Source organism: Ochotona curzoniae, unplaced genomic scaffold (assembly GCF_017591425.1).
Source record: "Ochotona curzoniae isolate NIBS_2020 unplaced genomic scaffold, NIBS_Ocur_1.0 contig_2688, whole genome shotgun sequence".
NCBI lineage: Eukaryota > Metazoa > Chordata > Mammalia > Lagomorpha > Ochotonidae > Ochotona > Ochotona curzoniae.
This window is the reverse complement of record NW_024465553.1, coordinates 28868192-28874979: the sequence shown is the minus strand read 5'-3', so window position 1 is coordinate 28874979 and position 6788 is coordinate 28868192.

Below are 6788 nucleotides of genomic sequence, written 5' to 3'. Positions count from 1 at the left end.
TTGCATTTATTTAGTTGAGGGCGAGTGGGAGGAGAGGAAGAGCCAGAGCCACAGCCGCGCTCCGCCACCTTCTGCTTTCCTCTTCAAAGTTCCCGCTGTTCCTGGGACTGGATGAGGCTGAAGGCAGCGGCTAGGAGCCAGCACTCCAATCCAGAGTTCCCTCGAGGGTATCAGGAGCCACCACCACTGCCCCCAGGAGCTACGCTGGCCCGGAGCTGGATTCTGGGACTGGCACTGGCCGTGAACCTGGGCACTCCGAAATGGGGTGTGGGCATTTCAACTGGTGTTTTAGCCACGAGCTAAATGCTGTCCCTCACCCCCAGTTTTAAATAAAGCTTCTTCCTAGTTGATTGGGTTACAAAGTAGCAGTTATGCTTCAATAAAAGACTCACCTGTTTCCATACTTACTGATAACAGAGCTACACTCTAAGTGACTGGAAGTAGGCCAGGTTGTATTCCAAAGTGATGGAGGAGCAAGCAGGTCATCTTCGCAGATCCTCTGTGATCTGCTCTGTTATCAGAAGACAGGAGAGGAAGGCAGAGATGAAGTGTGACGAGGTTCAGGATGCTTTGCTTTCATCCCTTTAAGACATGATTCTAAGAAAGTCCCCATCACAGGTTGGCTTGGGTAGTTCCTGTTCCAGCAGAAGAGTTACAAAGAAGCGAATAAAAATGATGTGAGCTCAGCTGTAGTTGGCTACCTTTGGCAGTATGACTTTTGTTTTCTGTCCATCCTAGATTTATTCTTTGGCTATCTTCGAGGCTAAAGCAAGTGGATGTAGGCTGAAGTTTAGTCTAGCTACTCATGCTTTCGTCAAACACCCCTCGACTGTTATGCTAATGGGAAGTTTTCAAAGAAAACATATTCATTTACCATTCTCAAATTCTTTCATTTAGACCATGTGTGGGAAGATGATATCCAGAATAAACCGCAGAGTTTAAGTCCATTGCAACAGAATTCCTTGGTTTCCTTGGATTTTTGAGGATTGCTGACATAACAGTTTCTTTTCTTTTCATTGTCAGATATATAGAGAGAGGAGGAAAGACAGAGAGGAAGATCTTCCGTCTCATGAGTCACTCCCCAAGGGGCTGCAACGGCCAGAGCTGAGCTCATCTGAAGCCAGGAGCCAGAGTCTCCCACACAGGTGCAGGCACCCAAGGCTTTGGGCTGTCCTCGACTGCTTTCCAAGGCCACAAGCAGGGAGCTGGATGGGAAGTGGGGCTGCTGGGATTAGAACTGGCGCCCATATGGGATCCCAGCATGTTCAAGGCGAGGACTTCAGCTGCTAGGCCATTGCGCTGGGCCCTGACATAGAAGTTCTTTCTTTGTAGTACAACAGTTTGCACAGTGATGTGTTTTTTATGGAATGTAGAACAGTTTCCATTAGAATCTGGAAATAGAATAATTCACCCATCCAATGAGCAGCCTTTTGTTTTAGAAGTATGATACTGGTTTATGTCCAGGCTGCTGCACTGCCAGTTCAGCCAGCTGCTGGAGGCGTGGGAGGGCATCAGAAGATGGCTCAATTTGCTGAGGCCCTGCCACCCACATGGAAAACATTGGAGAGATTTCTGCTTTCGGCCTGACCTGGCCTTGCTCATTATGGGAGACCCTGAAGAATCTTCCGGCCTCTTGACTTCTGTCTGGCTTGTGGCCACTTGGGAAGTGAACCAAAACAGGGAAGATTCTCTCTCTTCCTCACTCCATAGCTCTGCTTTTCAAAAATATATGTATATATATTAAAACATCTTTTTTTTTTTTAAGAAAGCAAGTTAATGAGAATTATTAAACATTAACTGAAAAGTTTGGATGGTTTTTCAAATTTTTTGTGCCAAAGATATTTTTCTCTTTTTAAATTGAGAAGCCTCAATTCTCAAATGCAAAGGAGACTGCACGAGGGACCTGGAAACCAATACAGATCTCCCATGTGGCTGTCAGAGAGACCACACGCTTGCTGCCTCCCAGCTGCGAGCCAGAGCTGAGGGTCAAGCTCAGCTACTCCTGCCAAGGATGTGCTGAGACCAAGCTCAGCTACTCCTGCCAAGGATGTGCTGAGACCAAGCTCAGCTACTCCTGCCAAGGATGTGCTCACCAAGCTCAGCTACTCCTAGCAAGAATGTGCTCAGACCAAGCTCAGCTACTCCTGCCAAGGACGTGCTCACCAAGCTCAGCTACTCCTAGCAAGGATGTGTTCAGACCAAGCTCAGCTACTCCTAGCAAGGATGTGCTCACCAAGCCCAGGTACTCCTGCCAAGGATGTGCTCACCAAGCTCAGCTACTCCTGCCAAGGATGTGCTCACCAAGCTCAGCTACTCCTGTAAACTTGCTGGGCCAGACACTCCATAAACTTATCTTTTAATTCCATTTTTCTCTTCCAACCTTTTTTTTTTTTAAAGATTTATTTTTATTATTTTTTATTGGAAAGGCAGATATACAGAGAGGAGAGACAGAGATCTTCCGTCCGATGTTTCACTCCCCAAGTGAGCGCAACGGCCCGATGCTATGCCGGTCCGAAGCCAGGAGCCTCTTCCGGGTCTCCCATGCGGGTGCAGGGTCCCAAGGCTTTGGGCCGTCCTCGACTGCTTTCCCAGGCCACAGGCAGGGAGCTGGAAGGGAAGCAGGGCTGCCGGGATTAGAACCGGCGCCCATATGGGATCCCGGGCGTGCAAGGCGAGGACCTTAGCCACTTGCGCCACCGCGCCAGGCCCTCTCTTCCAACCTTTTAAAGTACTCTCATCCAGAGACTGGTTACAAGGCATCTGTTCCAGCTATTCCTCAAAATTTCAGAAGGGTCATTTTGGGGTCGTGAGAACAGAGTTTTCCAAGCTTGTGGCCTTTTGGATTTGAAAAGGAAATGCCCACGTGTTTTCTCTGATAATATGCTAGGTCATTGGAAGTGCTTTCCATGCAGGAAGTGGTAGTGATAGGTTGTGGAATGTGCGGGTTGACGGGAGCCTCCCGGGATTCAAAGCTTGGGAACTTGGAGAACTGAAGCTCCTTTTTTTTTTTTTTTTTTGGTCAGGAAGCAGTGAGACCCTTCGAGTCTTTGAGAAATGAAGTTCCTTTAGGTTCAGACACGGCTGGTCCGCTCACCAGGATGAAGTATCAGCAGAGAAAAGTTGAACAAACTGGGCAAATGAATCTGAAGTTGGAGTGTTTAGACGATGTTTAAAAAGAGGTTAAGTTCCAAAAATGCAGCATTTTCTTACAAAAGGCTGCTTGCGTTTCTCGGGGCACTCAAGTACCATGCGCATGCTCATGCTTGCATAACCAAATACTGCCTGTTGCAGGCCATGCAGAGGCTCAGTGATTGCTTGTCGAATGACTAACTGATAGTACAGTGGGGAACGTATGGATCTTTTGTTTCATGAAGTTTCTCATTAAATGTTACCAGGAGGGCCCGGCGGTGTGGCCTAGCAGCTGAAGTCCTCGCCTTGAACACACCAGGATCCCATATGGGCGCTGGTTCTAATCCCAGCAGCTCCACTTCCCATCCAGCTCCCTGTTTGTGGCCTGGGAAAGCAGTTGAGGACAGCCCAAAGCCTTGAGACCCTGCACCTGCGTGGGAGACCTGGAAGAAGTTCCTGGTTGAAGTTGCCACATTTTTCAAAAAAATGTTACCAGGAAATATAATGTGGGTCGAAGGGTAAATTGATAAAAAATTGTCAGTGAAGAATCTGGTATTACACATCAGGTCTAAAATAACATAGTCTACAATTTCGTGGGCTTTTTTTCCAGTGTACTTTTTGAAGTATTCATTTACTTATTTGAAAGAGTGACACAGGAATGGGGAGGGACAGAAAGAGCTCTCCTCCGCTAGTTCACCTGCACAGATGCTGGCAGGACTGGAACAGGCCAGAGGCCAGAGGCAGGAAGTCCACTTGGGTCTCCCACGTGGGTTATAGGCCTCAGACACGTGGGTCATCAGCCGCTGTTTCCCAGAGCAGGAAGCCGGGTTGGAAGTGGGCTAGATCCTGGCATCCTGGCATACAGCACAAGCTTTTGGAGGCATAACTTACCGCCTACAACACCCAACCTGGGCATCTATGTACATCTATAAGTCAAATCTAAGAAAGTGTGCAGGAAATTCGTTGTAAAAAGATTTTGACAGCTCATTTTAAATGCCTGATGTATCACCTAGAATTAAGTGACATTATATAATTTAAAAATTATTAAGTTCTGAAGGTTGCAATGATCACTTTTTCAAGATTTTAGCATGGCAGTGGCTCCCACATTTAAATATAAAATGGGAAAATAAGAAGTGATTTTTTTTTTTCAAAGCTTCATTGGGGCTGGCATTATGGTATAAGGGATTAAGAAGTTGCCGACACTGCTGGCACCTCTTATAGGCCCTGGTTTCTGTCCCAGCTGCTCTACTTTTGATCTCATTCCCTGCTAATGAACCTGCGACTGGCAGAAGTTAGCCTAAGTGCTTGGGTCCCTGTACCCACATTGGAGCCTGGAGGAACTCGTGGCTCCTGGATTCTGGCTGATCCAGCTTGGGCTTTTGTGAACATTTGGGGAATGTACCAACAGATGAAGGACTGCTTTCTGTTTCTCCCTCTCTTTTTTTCTGTAAATCTGCCTTTCAAAACAATTGTTTTTGAAAAGAGCTTTATTGGGCCTGGCACGATAGCATAGTGGTTAAACACCTCACCTTGAACATGCCAGGATCCCATATGGACGCTGGTTCCAGTCCTGGCAGCCCTGCTTCCCATTCAGCTCCCTGCTTGTGGCCTGCGAAAGCAGTCGAGGACGGCCCAAAGCCTTGGGATCCTGCACCTGCATGGGAGATCTGGGAGAGCTCCTGGCTCCTGGCTTAGGATCAGCACAGCACCGGCCGTTGTGCTCACTTGGGGAATGACTCATCAGATGGAAGATCTTCCTCTCTGTCTCTCCTCCTCTCTATATATCTGACTTTGCAATAGAAATGAATAAAATCTTTTTTAAAAATCCTTTAAAAAGAGCTTTATTTAAATAGTTTGTATCCTAAAAAAATTCATTTATCAGAAATGTGCTTTTCATATGTATATAGAGCTGTGACTTTGATTACAGCTTTGTTTGAGAACATTTCTATTATTTTTTTTTTATAAGATACAACCATTCTTTTACTGGAAAAGCAGATTTTGCAGAGAGAAGGAGAGACACAGGGAAGGACGAGGCATCCACTGGTTCACCATGCAGATGGCCGCAGCAGTGGCCGCCATGGCCAGACCTGAGCTGATCTGAAACCATAAGCCAGGAGTTTGTTTCCCATGTGGGTGCAGGATCCCAAGGACTTGGGTTATCCTGTGCTGCATTCCCAAGCCATAAGCAGGGAGCTGGATCAGAAGTGGAGCAGCGGGAACATGAAACCAACACCCCTATGGGATGCGGTGCTTCTAGGAGGATTAGCCAACTGAGGCATTGCACCAGACCCTTAAGAACTGTCTATCCTCAAGTCCCCACTTCCTGCCTCTTATATCAGTCCTATGCAGAAATCCACTTGCTTTCTGTCTGCGTAAATCTGCCTTTTCTCGATAATTCACAAACGTGAAATCAAGCTTATGTACTGTTAAGGATTTCCTCCCCCCCCCTTGTTGTGACATTAAAAAATATATATTTATTTGTTTGAAAATCAAAGTTACAGGAAAAGAGGAAAAGACTGAAGAAGATCTTTCATCCACTGGTTCACTGCTACGATGGCCAGGTCAAGGTCAAGGTCAAGAACCAGGAACTTCATCTGGATCTCCCACGTGGGGGTCAGGGAGCCGAACTTGAGGGTCATTTTCCACTGCTTTTCCCAGGCCGTTAAGAGGGGACCTGAACGCCAGCCTGCACCCAAATGAGGTGCCTTATGGCAGCTTTACCTGCCGTTCTGCACCGCTGGAGGGTATTCCTTGTTGCCACTTCACTGGTTATTCATTTCTTTCCTTTGTTAATATTCTGTTCTATGCCTATCCTGTTACAGTTGATAGAAGCTGAAATTGTTGCGAGTTTTCTTTCTGTTAATGAGTGATGCTGATGTGGACATTGGTGTACATTTCCTTCGAGTACATTCCTGGGGGGGGGGTAGAATTACTGCATCATATGCAAAGATTTTAGAAGGAACTGTTAAAGCAGTTATCAGCAACAGCAGTATATATGAAAGTACAATATTATGGGCCCGGCACGATGGCGCAGTGGTTAAAGGTCCTCGCCTTGCACGCCTGGGAACCCATATGGGCGCCGATTCTAATCCCGGCGGCCCCTCTTCCCATCCAGCTCCCCGCTTGTGGCCTGGGAAAGCAGTCGAGGACGGTCCAAAGCTTTGGGACCCTGCACCCGCGTGGGAGACCCGGAAGAGGCTCCTGGCTTTGGATCGGCATAGCATCGGCTGTTGCGCTCACTTGGGGAGTGAATCATCGGACGGAAGATCTTCCTCTCTGTCTCTCCTCTCTGTATATCCACCTTTCCAATAAAAATAAAATAAATCTTTAAAAAAAAAAAAAAAAGAAAGTACAATATTGCTCTGTGGTGTTGACTCAAATTTCATGGCGCATACCATAAATTCTTAAGAGATAGCTTCTATTCCTTATTCTTCCTGTTATTGGTTCTCTCTAAGGAATTATTTATTTATACGAAAGACAGCAATAGAGAGAAAATCCACAGTTATAATCAACTGCTTAGGTTGCATTGTACCTAGGGAAGTGTTACCCTGCTGGGGGCAAGCAGCTAGTAGCTGGTAGGCATTCTGGGCCTGGTTAATGCCAAACGTATTTTAACTGAACTAGTGTGCCAGTATGCCAGTATGGTTGCCTTTTTTTTT